The sequence below is a fragment of the Lissotriton helveticus genome, chromosome 9 (assembly GCF_964261635.1).
Source record: "Lissotriton helveticus chromosome 9, aLisHel1.1, whole genome shotgun sequence".
Taxonomy (NCBI): domain Eukaryota; kingdom Metazoa; phylum Chordata; class Amphibia; order Caudata; family Salamandridae; genus Lissotriton; species Lissotriton helveticus.
Genome location: NC_136070.1, coordinates 36,652,190 through 36,673,456, shown reverse-complemented (window position 1 = coordinate 36,673,456; position 21,267 = coordinate 36,652,190).

The window sequence follows — 21,267 nt, the reverse complement described above, 5'->3', positions numbered from 1 at the left end:
ATTGAAGTACACAAGGGACTACTTTACAGCAATAGACTCTCTGTCCATTCTTGCTGGCAGCCTCCCCTGTATCTTATTCCTGTGTGCTAATGCTACACGTGTCAGCACATTAAACCCAGAGCTATTGGCTTTGCCAATGCTTGCTCACTATATTACCTGTGTTTTGCTACCACCGCCGCCTGAGCTGGGAGGTAGTCCAGGTCATCAGCACAGCATATGTTATGTTTGTTACAGTCCCTTTTCTGTAAGGTGATTCCACACCCTGAAACCACCAGTTCACTGGACCCCTACAAATAAACAAGATTCTTTCCAATGTCTTTGATTTTAAATGAGGATCTTTCTGTTCTGCTGATTATAATTGCATCCAGGGTTAGTAGGTCTGGTTGTTGTGCCTGGCTGTACTAGAGACATGTTTTTTGGAAAAAAAAGAAATTTCAGCACCGGGTTCTGTGTATTTTACAAAATTGTCTAAATGACGTTGACCTATGACACTATCTAAAAAATAATATAATGTATTCCTTCTTTATATTGTTTTTATTATTACATTATAATTTCATGAATATTCTTTCAAACAACATTTTTTTTGTCTTTTTTTCCCTTTTGTATAAATATTTGATAAATAATTTGTTATACAAACATTATTAGATACGAGCTCTACATAGTACACCGACTTAATTCAAATTAATATACAGACCCACAATTCCATTCATTCAACGCGTTTCGGCATGCGCCTTCATCAGGAATTCTGTGTTTCTTTCACATTACTGGTAACTGTGTTGCTCTCCAACTTTAGTATGCTTTAGTTACGGAAATGATGTGACGCTGGGGTTAAGTGCACGCTCGTGGTAGGTGTTCACAGTGCGGTATAAAGGGTGGACCAATCTGCGCAAGTCTTGTGCTACTTTTCTATTGTAAAATTCTGTATTCCGACTTCTAGAAGTTATTCATTCTCTCGTGCCCGCATAAATTGTCAGGTACTCAAAATTGAAGTCGCCTCGCATCGATATCTGCGATGTGTGTATATCCTTCACAATAATGTCCACCATATAGGCTCAAACGTGTTACTTGTGCAGCGATGATCCCGCAAAACAACCGGGTTCGTCTTCCGTCTTTCAGCTTATACTCAAAGCTTGTACTAGAGACATGTTCCTGGTTGGCCCCTCTGTAGCGCATGGTAAGATATCTCTACATTAGTCATAATTTCAGTATCTTGACTTCTGTCTCTTGTGGTTGGCCTCCCTAGAAAGGACTATATTCCCTTGTCTCTGGTAGCAGCTGCCTCCCCAGGACTCTGCCGGAGGTGGCAGGAAAGAGAGATGAGATGTGCCTATGAGACTTGCACCAGGGTGCAGTCCACTCCAGAGTAGGTTAAGAGGAGGTTAGTGGACATAAGTGTGCCCGTGAACATTAAGCAGGAAGTCTAGTTTTGTCCCTTCTGATGTCAGTATGCCATCTGCATTTTAAGGACTTGGTTTTATAAGGGTGTTGTCTGGTCAGATGTATCAAGCGTTTTACCATTCGCAAATGGGATAATTTGCAGAATCGGCCCGTTTGTAAACGGTAAAAAGCCTTGTGAGATGTATCATCCCACGAGGCATTCACAAAATAGGGAATCACAATTTTCGAGATTACCTATTTTGCGAATGCATTTAGGGAATCGCAATTTGCGATTCCTTAAATGCAATGCTGGAAGCAAAAAATATTACGACCTGGCTTTAAGGAATCGCAAATTACCACCAACGTCAACTTGACGTTGGTGGTAATTTGCAAATTCCTAGACAAATGCACTTTTTTTGCATTTTTCTAGGTGCCATGTGGCGTACATACATGCATGTATGTGCGCTACATGTGCACACATGCATATTTCAGGGGTGCAACTGGGTGTCCTTTTGGCCACTTTGCACCCTTGAAATTGCATGCGCAATTTGCAAGTACCTATTGGGTACTCGCAAATTGCGCATGCAATTCCTATTCATTCCTATGGGACTCCAGGCCCATAGAAATGAATGGGAAGCCATTCCTTATTTGCGACTCGCAATTTGCAAATCGCAAATAAGGACTGCGTAGGAATCTCAATTTTATTTGCGAAACCTACATACATTAAATTTTGCGACTCCATAATAGCGAATCAGTAACATTCGCTATTAAGGACTCGCAAAATACAATGTTGATACATCTGGCCCCATGACTTGATTGATGGGCACTCCAGCCTGTTCAAGGACATTCCATGATGTGCACCTGTTATAGACAAGGCGCAGGGCAGGGGAATGTTGAATTGGTGCAGACTCTTGTAGCACAGTGGAGCTGTCAGTCGGTGATTGGCTGCTTCTTATCATAACATATCACGGTTTGGCATTGCATAGTTTGGTGCACAAGACTGCCTGTACCATTCTGGGTACTGAATAATACTACTGATTCTCTTGACCCGCAACAGCAGGGCCCTCAGGATCTCTAACATCCGTGAACCCATGTGCAGGACTCTCTTCACCAAGTATTAGCTTTTTGGAACACCTGCGTGGCAGGCCAGACGACATTACTACATGGAGAAGCGTGGCTCAATGGTTAGAGCGGGCGACTCTGATGCAGAGGTCTGGCCCGGGACCAGGGTTCAATTCCCGTCTCGGCAGCTCTTGGACTTAATTTCCCCGGACCTGATAATTCTCGCCTCGGTGCCTAGTCTAATCATGGGTCCCACTCTGTGACTCAGGGCAATAGCTTGCTTAATCTCCACAACGGCCCCAGCAGCGCTTGGATGCCTGGCTTCACCTTGGGGGTGCCCAGGAGTGGACATTTCACAGGAAAGCCAGGATGGGTTCCACAGCGGTATGAATACACGGCTACGAGACCTCTGGGTAGAAGTGCGCTATATAAATACAAACACACACACACACATGGTAAAGAGAGCCACAGCAAAGCTGTGTACCCTCGGGTTGGTATGTTGGGAGGCACTGACCTAGACAGGTGTCTTGCTCTGATCGGTGTGGTGCAGTCTCTGCTAACTATTTATCTCTGACTTGAAAAATCGGACCGAATGGATTTGAAATGTTAAATGTTTTTGAAAAAAAGCGCATAGTGTTTGTTTTAATGATTTGGAGTTGCAATTTATTGATATATGTTTTTTATCTATAGTGAAACCCCTGAAGAAGTGCTTAGTCAAGCACGAAATGCATTGGGTACCATACGATTCACTTCTGAGGATGTTTTATGTTATTTGGCGTCAAAGAAAAACAACTTGGAGTAGCATATCTGAGGCATTAGAAGCAGTTTAAAACATATTGTCTCACATGTGTTTAACCATCGAAAATAAATGACATCATGACAACGCGTTTGGAGTACATGGCTTAACATTTCTTTGGAATTTTTTGAAAATTGAAATTCAGTATTAAATGGAACAAAACGCTGTGCGCCCGTTAAAGGAACGTCATCACGGTCCGATGATTTTTCAAGTCATTAATGCAAACGTGAACCAGGGTGGATCACGGAACCGGGCTGCACGCCCTACATTGTCCAGGAATGTGTAAGTTCAACTAAAAAAGAAAAAAAAGTTAAAAAGTTGTGCACAGTAAACTTTAATGGATATAACTATTTATCTCTGCCATCCGCCTCTCCGGTATGGCTAACCTCGACAAAGTGGTAAGTGATGAGAAAGAATGCAGTACTGGTAGTCATGGAAGGCAGTCACAGAATGCTACTGCCTGACTCCAAGATGGGAGCCGTTCTTAAAGTATAATGGGAGGGGAGCTTCATTCCATGTTATGCTCACGTGTTTGTTTGCGGGCATGTATGTATGCCACATGGCACCTAGAAAGATGCAAAAAAGTGCATTTTTCTAGGAATTTGCAAATTACCACCAATTTGACGTTGGTTTACATTTGTGATTCCTTAATCCAGGTCGTAATATTTTTTTCCCGCGCCTGCAAGCCTTCTGTGCCTTTCATAGGTCAGCCTTGGTTCATCAGGGTGCCACACATGCCTGCATCTCCTACATAAGTCCAGCTCTCTCTCTTGCACTCACAGAATCCAAGCAGTCGCCAGCTCTGCTGCTAGTTGGGACTGGAGCTGCTGGATGGGTTCAGGCACAGATCCAGTGCATCTAGTTGCACTTTGACCCAGCAGTGAATACTTGGGCCTTTTCATTGCCTTTTACCAAGTCAGGTTCCCTACTCTTGCTGGCAAACTGCCTCTCAGTGGCATCCAGCTGAACCAACCCAACAACAAGGGCTCTACCTTCACCAGACGAATATATGCAGCCACATGAGACTGAAGCCTTGAAGAAGCCAAGGGAATAAGGATCTGGGAGGTCTCCATCATGAAGGGCCCCGCCTCTGGACAGACAGAAACTATTATTAGTTATTGACCATTATTTAGAGACTGCAACCACGTCCATGATGAAACACACAGGCCATCCTTAAGAGTGGTCTCATAAATCCTATGGAGTCGGCAACAGCAGTTACGGGAGACGATGTATCCTTGCGGCTAGAGCGGTCGACCTCGAAGGTGGGGAACCGGGTTCGACTCTCGACAACGATGCTCAACATCCTGTGATTCTGGGAAAATCACTTAATCTCCCTGAGCCTAACAAAAATGAATGTCCATCTGTAACGACACTGGTGCTCATGTAAAGTGCTCCTATATCCAATTTCTCGGGTCTAGTTAGCGCTAGATAAAACAAAAAAAACAAAAAAAAAATCAAAAAAAACTTGCCCCATCAGAATTATACGGTTGTTACTTTCACACAGACATTTTGGCTGCTGGAAAAAAGGAAATCCCTTAGCGAAAATCTGGGGGAAATTAAGAATTACCTGGGGAATCAGATTCAGAATTGCTGGTTCCGCCAATGTAATCTTACTCAAGACCCCTGTAGGTCTCCTCCCATACCGACGGGTACAATCTATTAGCAATTACGTAACAAATTTGTTCCTTTAAGCAATTGTTAGATTTACTTGGACCGACATCATCATAAGATATATAGATATCAACCACTGTTTGAACCTAGATTTATCACACCGATTTCTAACTAACAACATGTTACCGCAATATTAGATCCTTAACCCTGTGATTATAAATATGTATCACACTGTTAACTGATGTAGGATAGATCACGTACACACATATACGCCATGAACTCAAGAAACTAATCACATCTTACTGGCATTTATTTCACTCGTAGACATATGATGACTATATTTATCTTACAGAACCTGTGTCTCATGCAGGTAAGTTTTTAGTTCTGGGTTATGACAGAGAAGGCCGACTGCATACAATACACATAGAGTGGGCATAAGGTCCTGTCCTTTCCAACCATTTACTTTCTTCTGTGTCTCTTACAGTCACATTGTTGATACATTGTCAGTTACCTCTTGGCTCCGCCCAGTAAAATATTCATCTCTCACCAAATGCTGTTGGCTCTTTGGGTGTATTCCTCCACCTCCACTCAAGTGCTTGCGTTGAAGTACACAAGGGACTACTTTACAGCAATAGACTCTCTGTCCATTCTTGCTGGCTGCCTCCTCTGTGTCTTATTCCTGTGTGCTACTGCTACACGTGTCAGCACAATAAATCCAGACCTCCTGGCGTTGCCAATGCTTGCTCAATATATTACCTATGCTTTTCTCCCACCGCCACCTGTGCTGGGAGGTAATCCAGGTGGTCATCACCCATATGTTGTGTTTGTTACAGCCCCTATTCTGTAAGGTGATTCCACACCCTGAAACCACCAGTTCACTGGACCCCCTACAAATAAACAAGATTATTTCCAATGTCTTTGATTTTAATTTTAAATGAGGATCTTTAAATCCTGCTGATTATAATTGTATCCAGGGTCAATGGGTCTGGTTGTTGTGCCTAGCTGTACTAGAGACATGTTCCTGGTTGGCCCCTCTGTAGCTCATGGTAAGATGTCTCTACATTAGTCATAATTTTAGTATCATGACTTCTGTCTCTTGTGGTTGGCCTCCCTAGAAAGGACTATATTCCCTTGTCTCTGGTAGCAGCTGCCTCCCCAGGACTCTGCCGGAGGTGGCAGGAAGGAGAGATGAGATGTGCCTATGAGACTTGCACCAGGGTGCAGTCCACTCCAGAGTAGGTTAAGAGGAGGTGAGTGGACATAAGTGCGCCCGTGAACACTAAGCAGGAAGTCTAGTTTTGTCCCTTCTGATGTCAGTATGCCATCTGCATGATAAGAACTTGGTGTTGTCTGTTCAGACATCAAGGGCCAGCTGTATCAAGCGTTTTACCGTTCGCAAACGGGCCAATTCGCAGAATCGGCCTGTTTGCGAACAGTAAAAAGCCTTGTGGGATGTATCATCCCACAAGGCATTCGCAAAATAGGGAATCATTTCGCAAATGTATTTAGGGAATAGCAATTTGCGATTCCTTAAATGCAGTGCTGGAAGCAAAAAAATATTGCGACCTGGCTTTAAGGAATCGCAAATTACCACCAACGTCAAGTTGGTGATAATTTGCAAATTCCTAGAAAAATTCACTTTTTTGCATTTTGCCATGTGGCGTACAACCATGCCCATAGGGCATGTATGTGCGCTACATGTCAACACATGCATATTTTTTTATTTATTTTTTTATAACTTTATTTAGGTATTTTGCAGAAGTAGCAAGACAAAAACATTATACAAGGCTCAATCTCAGTGCATGGCAAGTATACAGCCGGTAGGGTAGTTCTTATTTTCTTTTTTACATCACATAGAACCTCATGTTGTAGTAATGGCACAAATTGATACAAAATTTGCTACAAAGAGGTGGGTGACCCAATATACCCTTGCGGGCTCGGGCAAGTGATAAGTATGAAATGACGGTACCAGCAAGGGTTTTATTTTTAGATTCAACGTTACAGCGTCAGAAGGTCTGTATGGCTAGATCTCTTCAACTGAAATTATCAGTAGCTGTCCTAGTTGTTGTTCCACCCAAAGAAATTGGTGAATGAACCTCAAAAGACTACCACACTAGCTTTGAGGAATTCAAACTATTCAAACATTAGAAATCAAAAAATGAATATAAAAATGAAAATGAAAAACAACACAGAAGTTAATGTTTCAAAGAGACTTTTTTTTTATATATCTTTGAATCAAACTCATAAATTGTAAGGGTACATAGTCAACTAAATTGCAACCAAATCTTGAGTATAAGGAAACGAACATTCATTCCATAAATACAAAAGATAAGAAATCCAGTCTGTATAATGAATAAAAGACGACTTCTTGTTGAAATAGCCAGTAAGTCAGATGAAAATAAATGCAGACATGGACTGGTATGTCGACGTTTCGGTCTTATATGGTATTATCCTGAGACCATCATCAGGACGGAAGATTAGTATGGTATTGATGACCCTTTTGAAAAACAGATTGCCCTGTGTGACTTCTGAAAAACGATTTGGTTTGTGATGTCACACTCTTGGGGAGTCAAAACTGTCTCCCTTGGGCGGCGTTCGGTCGAAAGTACCAACCTGGATTTTTGTTCTTCGACGATAAAAGGTACAATTTCTCAGAGTTTGGAAAAACGTATTGACGGGAACACTGCAACTGCGAAGTCAGGTCGGAGGTTACATACATTGCAGGTATGTCGGTCATCCTGATTTGCATCCCAGCGTCTACAGGGAATGTGTATAGTGGTTCCAGACTCCTGTGATATGGAACTTCGACTATGACATAGGGAGGCGTGTTCCCTGTAGTGTTACCTCTAAATTTAGGGGTATAGTGTGTTTCTAGCCCACTCCTGTTGGTTCCTTATCCTGGCCCTGTGGTGGGGGTTGTGGGTGCTGTTGTTCCGCTAGGAATGTTCGGAAAGGGCCCCAGATATCTTTGGGTCTGGATGTCAACGGCATAGTGTCAGCATACATATCGCTTTTTGTCGTGCAACTCGTCATGATTTGTAGCCAACCAACAACACATGCATATTTCAGGGGTGCAACAGGGTGTCCTTTTGGCTACCTTGCACCCTTGAAATTGCATGGGCAATTTGCGAGTACCTATTGGGTACTCGCAAATTGCCCATGCAATTCCCATTCATTCCTATGGGCCTCTAGGCCCATGGAAATGAATGGGAAGCCATTCCTTATTTGCGACTCGCAATTTGCTAGTGGTAAATAAGGAATGCGTAGGAATCTCAATTTTATTTGCAAAACCTACATACATTACCTTTTGCGAGTCCATAATAGCGAATTGGTAAAATTCGCTATTAAGGACTCGCAAAATACAATGTTGATACATCTGGCCCCATGACTTGATTGGTGGGCACTCCAGCCTGTTCAAGTACATTCCATGATGTGCACCTGTTATAGACAAGGCGCAGCGCAGGGGAATGTTGAATTGGTGCAGATTCTTGTAGCACAGTGAAGCGGTCATTCGGTGAGTGGCTGCTTCTTATCGTGACATATCACGGTTTGGTATTGCATAGTATGGTGCACAAGACTGCCCGCACCATTGTGGGTACTGAATAATACTACTGATTCTCTTGACCCGCAACAGCAGGGCGCTCAGGATCTCTAACATTTGTGAACCCATGTGCAGGAAGGACTCTCTTCTCCAAATATTAGCTTTTTGGAACGCCTGCGTGGCAAACCAGACGACATTACTACATGGTAGAGAGAGCCACAGCAAAGCTGTGTACCCTCTGGTTGGTATGTTGACAGGAATTGATGTAGACGGGTATTTTGCCCTTATCAGTGTTTTGCAGTCACTGCTAATTATTTATCTCTACCATCCGTCTCCCCGGTGTGGCTTACCTCGACAAAGTGGTAAGTGATGAGGTAGAATGCAGTACTGGTAGTCATGGAAGGCAGTCATAGAATGCTACTGCTTGACTCCAAGATGGGAGCCGTTCTTAAAGTATAGAGGGAGGGGAGCTTCATTCCATGTCATGCCCACATGTTTGTGCCTTATTCCTAAATCACGTACTACTGTGGTTCAGGAAACCTGGGAATCAATGAGATTATAGAACCGTCTGTGGGATTATTACTGAACGCCTCTAAACTAGAACCTCCTAATCTCCAGTTTTCCATAGTTGTGTAGTTTTTTTCTTCAATAATAGTCATGTTCAGTTTAAGGAAAATATCAGCTTCAGTTTGGTTGAGCAGGACACTTCCATATGTGTGAAACATATTCCCTCTTAAAGATGGAGATTTTTGGAGAGCATAGAGTGCTATATATTGAATATTTTCCCTGTTGCTCCTTTACGTGTTCTCAACTCTTCGTGGTAGTTCTAAATTCTGATGTTACCTACTTATAAACGTGCTATCAGTACTCTTGCTCCCTAAGTAGTGTCTCTAGTTCTCCAGGCACCCCACTGGCTGCGGTGGTGGTTAATTATCTCTACAGAATTGTGCTAGAGCAGCATCAGGGACTAAAGTTCAGGATGTTGCAGAGTAACATTTTATGTTCATGGAAGGACTTGTCTAGAGAGGAGTGCGGTCAGCAGAATCTTGTCTCTGGAGTGGAGACTCAGGGTGACTTTGCGGCAGACTGAGCTGTGATTGGCTGGACTGCACTTGTGGCTGCTGCCTCATTGGGTGTGGCCTGTCATGACCAAATACCATCCTTAATAGACAGTTATTGTGTCAAACTGTCTCACACTCATTTGAATTTTGACACCATAATTTTCCCTAATAAAGTTTTCCTTAAATCATGGTAGCCAATTTTACATCTCACTTTTTGATTCTTTTTGCACTCATTTTTTCTCACTGCAATTTAACATCCCACACCATTCCAAACTGATTTGACTTTTGGTATGATCCATCACTGGTGGTTCCTTGGGTTTGGAGAAGCACATAATTCCAACAGGTGTGTGGCTCCCTAACCGGACTATCTTTGGTTCTATCCCAGATGATGACGCTCTGCCATATGGGTGGGCTGATGGGATTCATTTCCTTTTTGTGTTACACACTTTACAGGTAGACACAGAGTCTGTCACATTTTTCTTTGCCCCCATAAGTTGTATAGACCATTGACAGTCCTTTTGTGTTGTTTTATTGTGGCCTGTCATGACCTTCATACTGAGGTCGATTGTGGGTAAGATTTGGAACATTCTGGCAATGATCCAACAGTTCACCCCTGCACTCTTGATGACACTTTCCTATCAGTGGAGAATCAATAATGCTTTCCTGGTTTTATGATGGACTCCATCGCTGAGTGAGCATCCTCCACCTGCCTGAGACTCCTTGTGCATGTGGTCTCACGTGCAGGCCTTCTGTGCCTTTCATAGGTCAGCCTTGGTTCATCAGGGTGCCACACATGCCTGCATCTCCTACATAAGTCCAGCTCTCTCTCTTGCACTCACAGAATCCAAGCAGTCACCAGCTCTGCTGCTAGTTGGGACTGGAGCTGCTGGACGGGTTCAGGCACAGATCCAGTGCATCTAGTTGCACTTTGAGCCAGCAGTGAATACTTGGGCCTTTTCATTGCCTTTTACCAAGTCAGGTTCCCTACTCTTGCTGGCAAACTGCCCCTCAGTGGCATCCAGCTGGACCAACCCAACAACAAGGGCTCAATCTTCACCAGACGAATCTATGCAGCCACATGAGACTGAAGCCTTGAAGAAGCCAAGGGAATAAGGATCTGGGAGGTCTCCATCATGAGAACACAGGCCCTCATTAAGAGTGGTCTCATAATTCCTATGGAGTCGGCAACAGCAGTTACGGGAGACGATGTATCCTTGCGGCTAGAGCGGTCGACCTCGAAGGTGGGAACCGGGTTCGACTCTCGACAACGATGCTCAACATCCTGTGATTCTGGGCAAATCACTTAATCTCCCTGAGCCTAACAAAAATGAATGTCCATCTGTAACGACACTGGTGCTCATGTAAAGTGCTCCTATATCCAATTTCTCGGGTCTAGTTAGTGCTAGATAAAATTAAAAAAAAAAAAAAAAAATCAAAAAAAACTTGCCCCATCAGAATTATACAGTTGTTACTTTCACACAGAGATTTTGGCTGCTGGAAAAAAGGAAATCCCTTAGCGAAAATCTGGGGGAAATGAAGAATTACCTGGGGAATCAGATTCAGAATTGCTGGTTCCGCCAATGTAATCTTACTCAAGACCCCTGTAGGTCTCCTCCCATACCGACGGGTACAATCTATTAGCAATTACGTAACATATTTGTTCCTTTAACCAATTGTTAGATTTACTTGGACCGACATCATCATAAGATATATAGATATCAACCATTGTTTGAACCTAGATTTATCACACCGATTTCTAACTAACAACATGTTACCGCAATATTAGATCCTTAACCCTGTGATTATAAATATGTATCACACTGTTAACTGATGTAGGATAGATCACGTACACACATATACGCCATGAACGCAAGAAACTAATCACATCTTACTGGCATTTATTTCACTCGTAGACATATGATGACTATATTTATCTTACAGAACAGTTTATGATGAACATTCATAACTCTCTACAACCCTTATGATTTTAAGGAGCATGTACTAGAATCATATATTGCTTTGAACAAACTTTATTGAAAATGTATAATCTTGTTGTTTTTTGAACAGTTTATTACCATCATGCTATATATTGAAGGACTGATTCGTTTTGTGTATTGTTTATTTTCTAGACCCCTGAAGAAGGGTCCATATGAGTGACCCGAAATGCATTGGGTTTTGATGGAATGATCATTGATGATTTTGAATGACGTTAGAATTTTAAAAATTAAAATTAAAATTATGAACTTCGGAATAAACACAAAATATTGAGTAACAGTTATCTGTCGTTGGATTTATTTTGAAAAAGCATGCTATAAAATAGATAAGGAACAGGACCAGTTCCAATCAAAAAGTGTGCACATTCTTCGGGGAAGGATCTTCCTGACCGACCCTCTTTTATTCCCCTGGTAATTCCCCATTTGTTAATGAACCCTCAGAGTCGAACTCATGATGAATTGGATTTCGCCCACCCGCGTAGTAACCAGTATCACCAGTACCATAACTCTGGGGGTGGAGAAAATCCGGCCCATCTTCTGGGCAAGTCGTAATGAGGGCTATAGTTAAAGTTCATTTATACAGCGTGCAATAGAAAGAAAAAAAAATCTTTTAAAAGAAAATCCTGTTATTTATGTTACTGTGGTACTTAATACATAATCATACACATGCTCCTAACAGTTCTAAATCAGAGGTCAGTCATCATCCTTAGAAAACAATAAATTGGGTTTCTGGCTAATTAGCTAATTAGTCAGAGAAATACTGCTTGGAAACTCTACTAACTTAACCTATAATTCTACAGCAGGAAGAGAAACAAGAAGAATTGCATAAAGTCTTTAAATAGCAATCTGTGCACCGGAAGTGATCCCTTGTCAAAGACATTTCTCATTCCAGTGTGTTATCAGGCAGGTCTTAGAACCATAATCTTATGTAAGCAACGATTCGATTTTGTTGTTGTTTTTGAATAATTAAAATCATACAATGTTATGTTACACAGCATTTATTAAGCACGTGTACACCAAGCAGGTTTCATGGCGCTGGTTTATGCTATCATTAAAAAATATGTTATACGGTACAATATATTAAAATCACTTAAGCAAAATTAAATAAAATACTTTCAAATTACAGTTTAACCGCATGCGTGCGGCCGCTATTTTTGCGCTGTACGGCTTTTTAAAAAAAAACGCGTTACATGACGAGCTGAGCTCGTTATGAGCATGCGAGCGGCGCAACTCATGACGAGCTCAGCTCGTCATGAGCATGGAAGGGGTTATAATCAATTTATTTATTTATTTATTTTATTTATTTGCTGGTTTTTATAGCGCTTGAATCGACTCCAGATGGAGTATCTCTGCGCTTTTGGTGCCGGTTAAACAGGAGGTGTAATTAGAGCAGAAGTTAGATCTCATTTTTAAACAGAACGGTTTTCAATTGCCTTCTGAATTTTAAATGTTCAGTACACTGTCTCAGGGACAGAGGGAGTCTGTTCCATAATGTGGGTCCTGCAATTGATAACGCTTTATTCCCATGCCTCGCTTTCCTGGCACGGGGCACCACTAGGAGCAGATTATTGCTTGACCTTAGTGGTCGGGTTGGAATGTAGGGAATACATTTGTTTTAAAGATATGCGGGCCCTTGTCCATGTAGACATTTGTGGATCAGGCAACATATTTTAAATTTCGTTCTTTGCCGGATTGAGAGCCAGTGCAGTTGCTCAAGGAGGGGTTTAGATGGAGTTCTTGGCGGAGCATTAAGAACTAGGCGGGCCGCCGTGTTCTGAATGACCTGGAGCTTAGCCAACGTGCCTTCATTGGCAGAGAGCAGCAGGCCATTACAGTAGTCGATCCGACTTAGCACGAGTGCCTGAACTAGCGTTCTCCTAAAGGAATCCGGCAGCAGAGGGAAGACCTTACGCAACAGGCTGATTGTGTGGAAACAAGAACCCGAGATGTAGTTAATGTGTTGTTTTAGTGATAGTTCTTGATCCAAACGGACTCCTAGGTTTTTCACTATCTGTTTGGGTTCGGGGGCTGCTCCCAGGTCCTGTGGCCACCAATCCGGGGCCCATAGCATCCTGGCTTCTCCAAACAGCATGACTTCAGTCTTGCTGACGTTGCACTGAAGGCAGTTGGAGGACATCCAGTGTGCCACTGCCTTCATACCTGATGAGAAGGAGTTTCTTACTTCAGCGGAGAGGGTTTTGAAGGGGAAGAGGAGCTGTGTATCATCAGCATAAGATACTGGGATGAAACCATACTTGCGCATCACTCTAGCCAGGGGTGCCACATAAATGTTAAAAAGGGTCGGGCTTAGACAGGAGCCCTGTGGCACCCCTTTTGATATCTCCACCTCCGCTGAACGATATGCACCCATGGTGACACTCTGGGTGCGATCGGATAAGAAACTCCTTAACCAGGCAAGGGCTTTGTTCTTGATACCAGCGTTCGACAACCGCTCAGTCAGGATGGAATGTGACACGGTGTCGAACGCTGCTGACAGGTCTAAAAGAACCAAGATCACTGAGAAGCCCTTGTCCTGGTACATGTGCAAGTCATCAGTGACTGACAGAAGGGTGGACTCAGTGCTATGTTTAGGTCTGAAACCTGACTGAGAGTAGTCCAGACCCCCAGCAAGTTCGATATAGCTGGACAGATGGTGGTTGACATGCTTCTCAGTCAGTTTCCCTAGAAAAGGTAATAGGGAAATGGGCCTAAGATTTGCTAATTCGGTCCACGGGGTCGCAGTGTTTTTCCTAATTGGTCTAACAATGGCTCGTTTCCATTCTCTAGGGATATTGCCTGTGCTAAGAGAGAGATTTACCAGTTCTTCAATCATGGGGCAGAGCTGTTCAGCTAGGGCGGGTATTATTCTAGCCGTGATAGTATCATCTGGGCTACCACTTTTGATCTGCGATATCAAGGAGAGGATGTTTCCGGAAGAAATAGGAGGGAAGATATCAAGTGAATGAGTATCCTGCTTCAGTTCAGCATCTATTTGGGGAAGAGCTATATCTGTAGTGGTAGTCTTGTTAGCGCTAATTATTTTCTCATAGATTTTGTCTATTTTGTCGGTAAAAAAATGAGATATTTCATTACACAGCTGTTGTGATGCTAACTCAGATGATTCACATGCTGTTGGTTTAACCAATGTTTGAAGAATTTGATATAGGACCCTGGGTGAGTTCCCTGCAGCTGTGATTTGTGAAGCAATATGGGTTTTTCGTGCTACACGGATGGCTTTATGGTAGATGGATAGTGAATCCCAATATTTATTCTTGTCCTCTGCCAGATGAGAGGTTCTCCACTTCTTCTCTAACTTCCTGGCGGTTAGTTTTAGCGTCCTTAGATGGTCCGAGAACCAGATTTCCTGTTTCTTTGCAGGTCGGGGTTTGAATAGCTTCATAGGGGCAATTTTGTCTATCGCATCCCTAGTTGCACTTTCAAATTTTTCAAGTGCGACTTCAACATTTTCAGTGGGGAGGATGGGGAGGGGTTTGAACTTTCCTTTGAAGGAGTTAGCAGTAACTTTGTGCCATTGTCTGCGTACACTAGGTAGGGAGATCGTGCCTGCGGGGGTAGGGTTAAAATAAGGAGTGTAGAATTCAATAATAAAATGATCAGTCCAGTTAGCCTGAATTGCAGGTAGGCATAAAACTGACAAGAAATTAGATAAAATCAGGTCTAGGGTGTGTCCTGCCTGATGGGTGGGCCCAGAGTTACATTTTGTGAGTCCTAATAAGGATAGATCTGTTAATAGAGTTTGCGCTTCACTACAATCCAGCCTTTCGCTGTGTACATTAAAATCCCCTACTAGTATGAAGTTGCTCTCATTATTTATATGAGGGGCAAGTAACTCAATCAACATATTGGAAAAGTTTGTGCAGGGCCCGGGAGGACGGTATACTAGGGCACCTTTTTGACTTTCTTTGGGGGACAATATAATTTTGAAAACTAGTAATTCAATTTCTGGGGTACTCAGCTCATCTAGAATTGAGATGTTAATATCTTGTTTATGCACAATAGCTATCCCACCACCTGTTTTATGGGGCGGTCCAGTCTGACTATTTTGTAGTCATCTGGGATTCCTAGGGTTATAGCAGGGGTAGAATGTGGTTTTAACCATGTTTCTGTGAGATAGCACAGGTCGGGTTGTTTTGAGGAAATTAGGTCCCAAACTTCGACAGTGTGTTTAGAGAGTGACCTAATATTACAGAGGATGTTTTTCCTCCCCGAAGGAGTATGGTTAGAATCAATAGCAGCATTGCTAGGCGGTTGATATAGTTTATGATATTTAGTATTGATATTGTCTCTCGTTTGAGTATAAAACTGATTGTGGCAGTGGAAGCAGGAAAAAGGCCCTTCTACCTCAGGGAAAACATCCCTTCTGCAGCCCAGTAGCGGCGCAGATTTAAGTTGCAGCAGTACCTGAGGTGTGTATGTAAGCCCTCTTGGAGGATGCCTTGGTAAATCGGTTGATGCAGCCCCCATGGCCCCTGTGCCCCGTCCTGTCGCGGACGGGCGCAGACGGGCAGGTCTTTGGCTTGTCTTAGGCGCCGTCCAGGGCGCCCCGCTGCGCGCAACCGCTGCGCGCTCGTACCGACGAGGGGCTAAATAGCCCTCAGAATTGAGCAGCCAGAGCGCTAACCGCTCGACTTCCTGTGGGCGTCTGGCTCTTGCCTGCCCCGCCCTCCGCACTACGGTATTGGCTACCGAGTCGGACCGGGGCGGGCAGGCTGGAATATTGAGCACAGACGGCTGGGAAATGTTATGTGAGCCCTTAGCGACACCGGCGAAGTGCAATGTGCAAATGGCAATACAAAGTGCAAAGGTACAGTTAAAATTATTATTCAACTTTAGCTGCTATCCGCCGCTAGTGCTAAAGTGCTAGGCTCAATTAAAAGTGTATTTTAAAAATTAGTAGTCAATTTTAAAATCAAGCAATTTTCAGAGGGTTAAAACAGTTTCCCTGCAGAGCATCCGCTCTAAGTATGTTTCAGGCGCCAAGCGGGGTCAGGAGATGCTGCCACCGTCGTCCCTTACCGCAATGGGTTGTGCCTCCTCGCAGCCTAAATAGCCCTCAGAATTGAGCAGCTAGACCGCTAACCGCTCTACTTCCTGTGGGCGTCTGGCTCTTGCCTGCCCCGCCCTCCGCACTACGGTATTGGCTACCGAGTCGGACCGGGGCGGGCAGGCTGGAATATTGAGCACAGACGGCTGGGAAATGTTATGTGAGCCCTTAGCGGCACCGGCGAAGTGCAATGTGCAAATGGCAATACAAAGTGCAAAGGTACAGTTAAAATTATTATTCAACTTTAGCTGCTATCCGCCGCTAGTGCTAAAGTGCTAGGCTCAATTAAAAGTGTATTTTAAAAATTAGTAGTCAATTTTAAAATCAAGCAATTTTTAGAGGGTTAAAACAGTTTCCCTGCAGAGCATCCGCTCTAAGTATGTTTCAGGCGCCAAGCGGGGTCAAAATTCCTAAAGTACCAGCCGCACACCAGAATTCTGCGATTAGCAAAATGATACGCTGGTCCTCTTTTGTTATCCCAGCTGAATAGTGCCTCGTATACAAATCGTAAATAGCTAAACAAAGTGCAGATTTAGCATCTTGTGTGTATGTATAGTGTCGCCTCGTATAAATAGTTAATCAAATACATGTATGTCCGCTTAAAAGAAAACGTAAGTCGATATTATACTATATCTAAACCGCTTGAGTGCGGCGCACGTCGCATGCCCTACCTCGGTAGTTCTGCGCACGTCCGTTGAACGTTCCGGCCCCGCCCGCACGATAGACCGTTCCGCACCAGCACGGAACGTTCAGCGCAGCGAAGGTGCTCAATGAAATTCCATTGCTTGCAGTAAAGTTAAACGAAAATGGCTCATAGAAGCCAGTTTTCTAGCCACTACTGTCATGAACTTTATAAAAGTGCAATTCGAAACTGTATCAGATGTTTTAAAACAAGCTATCTCCACTTGCCTGCATATACGTATTCCCTGTTTATTAAAGGGTATCTTTAATAGCCCCCTTCTTCCTTTCAGTAGTGCTAAAAGTGTAATAAATTCTTAGTACCACTGGTATGTACCTGCTGTTGCTCCAATAGACCACTTGCCACTTGGCATGGTTGATTTTTTTATATGGAATGTGGTTAGCTAATTCCCAAGCATTATTATGATCTTTAATAATGTGTATGTTCACTACAAGTGGAGGTGGGGCTCCTGATCTCAGCAGTTGCCTTTGAGAATTTCTTGGTAACTTTTGGGGTGTATATAAACCAGTTAAGGGCTGTTGTGAAAGTGGCATTAGTGAATGCTTCTCCAAATGTGTTAAATGGCCCCATTGAGAGACTTTGTTTTCTGCCAGCTCACTTGTAAGTAACTCTGGGCGTAGGACTACGCTATGCTCGCAGAGCGTGCATAGTTTGCTCACCTACGCACTACGCGAATTGCACGTTGCACAGTGCAAAAACGCGTAGCGGGCATTTTTTCGTTGCTTGCGGTCCTCTACGTCAAGTTGGCGACCACGAGCGAGCAAAATAACAGACTTTTTCCTCGTTCGCGATCAGCAACATCAAGTTGCCGATCGCGAGCGTGGAAAATAAACCTTCCGGCGAGATTCTCAACGCGGGGAGGTCAGGTTTCTCATTGCGAGTGGTCGCGTACGCGTTGAGAAATCTGCAGCTCGAGTACAAAACTACTAGAGCGACAGAAAACGACCGCCTGCACTGTGCAAGATAAGGTTTGCAAAGATTGCACAGTGCGGACAAGCATCCGGCACTGTGCAATCAGTGCGAACAGCATTTTCCCTAACGCACTATGCAGTTTGCGTAGCTACGCATAGCTTGCATAGTACGAAGTGCACTTTGTGTAGCTACGCGTAGCGCTACTACGCAAACTACGCCCAGGGTTACTTGTAAGCCCGCCTTCGGGCAGGTTCATGATGCTACAACCTTGATCTAAGAGTGTAAGTTTTGCACTACTAGTTGGTTTAATTGGTGCCAGGAGGGTACATGTGTCTTCTTGTATAGTTAACCTTGCCCCAACTGGATCTTTCAAGAAGTCAAATTTATCCGGAATTTTAGTTGACTTTTTAAACATCTGTACCACAGGAGAAATTAATGGCTGATTCTCTCTATTTAATTTTGCTTTAACAATGTTGACAGTTATCTGTGATTGAAGTTTCTTCTTTCTCCTCATGGGCTGGAATCGCGCTCTTTCCCGGCATGACCACATGACCACGTAATCCTTAAATGTTCCTATCCCAGAGTTTTTATAGTTAGTACCGTGCCCCCTAAAAATCTGTGAACCATATGTGTGGCGTGTTTGATGACGTTTTTTTCAGAAACATTCCTAATTTCAGCATCTTGGTAATGTCTTTTAAAACTTGGCACTATTGGCCGTAGAGCACAGTACCTGGCACCGCCACCCTCCTGCAATTCCGCTGCAGTATGCCAGGAGGGGGGCATGAACACGCCAGAATCTTATGAAACTTCCACACTGCGCCAAACCAGGAAAGACGCTGTTACCTGCTTTTCACTCTTTTTCCTTTTTGTCACTGTGCAGGTGCAGCAAAGATCAGCTGAATGTGGCTGCCCAGCTGACTACACTGTGGTTGGACTCTCACCATGAAAACTGATGAGGGCTGAAATCCCGAAACCGGCCCTAGGATGCTTGTTTCCAGTCCAAGGAGGACCTGGCCTGGCAGTTCGGGCTGGACTTTTCCCATTGGGCGCAGGGACAAGACTGATTTGCATATGGCTGGGTCCAAACTGGAATGGCATGGTGAGCAAAAAAACGATGGATTTAGGCCCAGATCTCTGTGCTGTGGTGAATGTATGACATTGTTCTGCATTCTGTCCATCAACTGTTTGTGCAATAGTTACATCATCAACTGAATGTGGCTGTGCAGCTGGTTGCACTACGAGTGCGTAAACCGCCTCGGCACAGGGAATGCCGTAGGCCTCGCCTTACCCGCCTTGTTGCTGCTATTCCTGTATCCACACGGTTGGAGTGTTCAGGCACTGGTTTTGGCTCTGATCGGCTCCTGTCTACCCCCTACCCGCCCTGCTTGTTGACCTGCACCAGGGGCATCCGGGGGCCCAGGGCAGAGGCGCAACTAGAGCCACATTTTGGGTGGGGAGCTACTAAAAATTTGGGGGGGGGGGCTAATTCTTCCAGCAATAGTCAGAGTGGAGATAAAGGGGTGAAAAAACAACAAAACCTCATTAACACGTTAATGGTCTTTTAAAGACCTGTGAAGTACTCGGGTGCGGCTGCGATAAGTTAAAAAACTGTCTATGTGTGTGCCCGGCTGACACATATGCCGGGGGTGGGAACTGAAGCCCCTTGAGCCCAAATGGGCATTGCATGCCTGGCCCGGGGTGTCCGTAAAGTTTGGGGCCCAGGTTTTAAAGACCCGTTTATCCGTTTGCGAGGGTACCGGGGGCTGTGGGAACAACTATACCCACTCGTTCCCCGCCTCGGCCTCGGAGAACCTGCATGTGACGTCACGCATCAGGCTTCAGGCACGATCAGTAACACTCTCTCTTACCAGGTTGAGTCAGCTCCAGCAGTGGGGCAGTGAGATAGAGCTCCTGTTTTCTCCATTAATTGCGCTGGCAACATGCCATTCTTTTTTTTTTAATTCTTTTTCTTTTATTAAGTATATAATCAATTAGGATGCAGTCATTATACCGTAACAACCATATATTTTTATAAGTCGAGAAACAATATAGTTTGCATCGTTCAACATTAAGCTTAATTCATCCCCTCTGTCTTATTTCTGTGATAGCGCGAATAAAAGGCCTCTCTTATACTGGAAATTCCTCAGCTCTTAGAAATGTATTCTTTCTTTTTTAACATACAAGTTCTTTTTTAATAATGTGCACTTTTGTAATGGTTTTAATTAATCAAATACAATAAATGTTTATATGTAATATATATATGTAATTTCTGTGATCGTCCCTAGCCTTCCTCCCCATGGTGACTCCACCGAGTTGCAGGGAGGGAGCAGTGCAGACCCCTACCCTATAAGCGTTCCATTTACCGCAGATCTGTTCCCACTTCCTGGGGCATCCCCTACCTGCTTTTACAGCCCTCTCAACGATCAGGCATCAGTCCATATCTTTTTCCCACTCCTCAAGGGTTGGTGTGATTTGTGCCCTCCAATGTTGAGCAACATTTACTTTTGCTATTGCCATCCTGATTGTCACCCATATTTGGACTTTACGACTCAGATCCGTCGCCTGTTATGACGTCGCCTGTTATGTTAAGGAGACACCATTTTAGCTCGGGTTGTAGGTCCATCCCACACAATGTATTCAATATGCACATAACGGCCTCCCAGTATAACCTTATCCTTGTTGTATATGATAAATAGTACCCTCTTGCCCACATAGTTGTGACACTTCGAGGCAACCTCCCTGCCCATTTTGACCAATGTGTCTGTAGAAAGGTAGGATCTATGAAGTATTCTGAGTTGGATCATTTGTAGCTTAGCTGATATAGCCATTTCTTTAGGGGAAGCAAGGGCATCCTGCCAGTCTTCATCCTCCAGTTCTCCCAAGTCCCCATGTCAGAGCTCTCGATACCGCCAGAGAGGGACAGGGGAATTATTAACAAGTTTTTGCTAGTTCATGGAGGGTACTCCCCAGTGGTATGGCTACCATTAAGGCATGTCTAACCTGTAGATACCTGAAAGTTTCATTGGTGGCTACATCGTATTCCTGTTGCAGGTCAGCAAATGAGACAACCCTTCCCTTAGTCCAAAGAGCTTTTACTTTTGAGATTCCTATGAAGTCCCACTTGTCGAATCCAGGGGATTTACACAAC